The following is a 2836-nucleotide window of genomic DNA, read 5'->3' as shown; positions in this document are numbered from 1 at the left end:
TCAATCTCACTGTCGCTGCTCGTCGCGCTCAAGATCGCCACTAGGTTCTTCGTTCTCGAGGTCCCTCGATCCCTCGTTCGGCAATGTTTGCTTTCCATTCCTGTTTCGCAAGTTCTTCGTCGTCGTCCTTCTTCGTGTTTGTTGCCAGCTCGCCGTCTTCGAAGGTCCATGCTCTGTTCGTGGCTCACTGTAATAGTGTAATGACATTGTTCGGTTTTGTGCTGTTTGTGATTATTTCATCCTATATTATTGTTTGTTAACTGGTTTTAATTTTGTTCCTGGGGTTTGAATTTCTTCTCCAAACTCCCCGGTTGCCTTTGCTCCCTCTGTCTTGGTCCAGAGATTCCATCTCCACAGGTCATTTTATTACTATTTTATTTTAATTAACGAGATTGAAGTGGATGTACTATAATTGCTTGAGGTGTGTGATATATTTGATTAATGTGAATGAAGAACACTAGGTTGAGTTGAATTGAATTGAATCATGGATAAGAGCATGTTAACTGGTTTGGAATCACTTCCAAAAGCTGATCAGTAAAGAATGGCGTCCATGATGTAACAGGTTCAAATCTATGATAGGTACTTCCTCTTCACTCTATCTGTTAACTAATTCCATGTGTTTTGATTTGATTTGTGTGTAAATTAAATTAATTTGTTTTGGATTATGATTGGATGAGAAGCTAAAGGATGGTGCATGGTCTTATGTAGAGCTTGCTAGAGAGTGAGTGATATGAGGACATATGTTTTAATAGTTTCAATTATTCAATGGTCTTATATCTATACATATATTTTCTTGCCTTTTAATAGTAATACATGAAAAAATTAAACTAAAAAGTAATAAAAAGTAATAAGTGTATGCTTTTTTAATAGTTTGGCATACAAATTCACTTAATTCTCTTCTGTTTTATAACTAGTAATTAAATATGTCATATAAGAAACTGAGTTAAGTGTATTTAGAATATTATTTGTGCACTTCTTTAGCTGTACATCCGTTCCAAATATGGATGCCAGTAGTTCTATCATTCTCAATTCTTCTTGGCAAATTTTGTGCACATAGATATCCAAATCAGTTAGATATATCTATGTTAATGAGTTACAAAATATAAATATGATTAACTTGTTTCTAAATTATTGTTAACAAGTATAGACTTTTCTGACCTGTCCTTCTCTTGTGGTTTTTCTGCTGATATATAATTCACATTCAGATTTTATCTCAGTTGAAGTAAGTAACCAAACAAGAAATTAGCCTTATTAGCCTTATTCTATTTAGTTGCAAGTAGTTCCTTCATTCTTGTTAATGCTTTGTTTTCCCCTTTCTGCAATCAAGAAGTGCTCTCATTAAGCAATTCCTGTGTAGGTTTGGATATATATCAGGAGGCTCTTGCCAAGGCACTTGCAAAGCATTTTGGTGCAAGGCTACTAATTGTGGATTCCCTTTCACTACCTGGTGTACATTTTCTCAGATATTCTTTTGCTACTTCTTATTATCTGTTTGTATTGTTGAGATGATTTCTTCCTAAATTGCTATTAATATAAACAGAATAATAATAGTTTTTGTTATGTGATTGATATTTCAAGGAACTCCATCAAAGGAAGTTGATTCTGCTAAAGAAAGTTCAAAGCCTGAACGACCATCTGTGTTGGCCAAGAGAAGTACACATGCTGCTTCTTTAAAACATAGTAAACCAGCTTCTAGTGTTGATACTGAAATTGTGGGTGGATCCACAATAAGTTCTCAGGCTATGCTGAAGCAGGAGGTTTCTACTGCTTCATCAAAAGGCACTACTATTAAAACAGGTGTGCTGTTTTGTTGTTAAAAATTGAGCAACTATCTCCAAATTTACTTCCTATTGTACATATTGCATAGCACCTAAAGGTTAACATGAGGCTTAAATAATTTGCAGGTGATCGAGTAAAATTTGTTGGTAACTTCCCTTCTGCTGTCTCATCAATACAAAATCATCCTTCAAGGTACTTTGTCTGATGGAAGAATTATTCTGAATACAATTCAGTCAATCTGCATTTGATCTGAACTTGTGGAGAAGAGATATCTTTTTTATCCTTTTTGTTGAGGAGGCTATAACCATTGAAAATCATTCAAAAGAAGATTAAAGGAAGAATATTGAATTTCTGATTGACAGCAATTTGTTTTGAGTGGCATGGGTGTACTTTTCTCTTTTGTGAATATTATTGCTTCTGAATTTGAAATCACTTTGAAGTGGTATCTCTCAGTTCAGTTGCAGCTTTAATATATATGCAGACTTTTATTGTCATCTTTGTGAATATTCCTACCTGCTGATATATATGCAGACTTTTATTCTGTTTCTTCTGAACTTCCAGCTTTGGTTAATAAGGCTAATTTCTTGTTATTAACTTATATTTTTCTGGGCTTGATCAAAACTATACCTTTAGTTTATGGCTTGTTCATTATTTCAGATACGGCACTTATTTAATTGATCTGCATTGATTTATTTAATTGCTTTATAGAGATAACCAATGTGCATTGACACTTTTGCTTTAGTTTTTCTACCTTATTCCTAATTTTTCTATATACATATCTTCCCACCAGACTTCAATTGATGCTGCAAACTATGACAGGGTGATGTTACTGGGTGGAAAAGCGCCAGAGTATCTTGCTCATGATCCTCTTGTGGCACTGGTGATCAAGCTTTTCAGTTCTGGAAAAGCACTTGCTTCCATTTGCCTCGGACAGTTGATTATGGCCGCTGCAGGTGTAGCTAAAGATCACAAGTTTACCGCTTTTCCTCCTGTTAAACCAGCACCGGTTGCCTCTGGTGCTCATTGGGTTGAACCAGACACTAGCAACAGTGGTGGA

At 35.2% G+C, this 2836-nt stretch overlaps 1 long non-coding RNA gene across 1 annotated transcript; it reads left to right on the top strand.

Annotated features, from left to right (window-relative positions):
* The first annotated feature begins 1710 nt into the window (after nucleotides 1-1710).
* LOC130932876 (uncharacterized) lies at nucleotides 1711-2618 on the top strand. Its single transcript, XR_009067547.1, has 3 exons — nucleotides 1711-1797; nucleotides 1905-1971; nucleotides 2570-2618. It is a non-coding gene; the product is annotated as an uncharacterized LOC130932876 (long non-coding RNA).
* The last annotated feature ends 218 nt before the right edge of the window (nucleotides 2619-2836 follow it).

This window comes from Arachis stenosperma, chromosome 6, assembly GCF_014773155.1.
Source record: "Arachis stenosperma cultivar V10309 chromosome 6, arast.V10309.gnm1.PFL2, whole genome shotgun sequence".
In the NCBI taxonomy this organism is placed as follows: domain Eukaryota; kingdom Viridiplantae; phylum Streptophyta; class Magnoliopsida; order Fabales; family Fabaceae; genus Arachis; species Arachis stenosperma.
The sequence above is the reverse complement of the archived record's forward strand: the minus strand, read 5'-3'. Positions and strand labels throughout refer to the sequence as shown.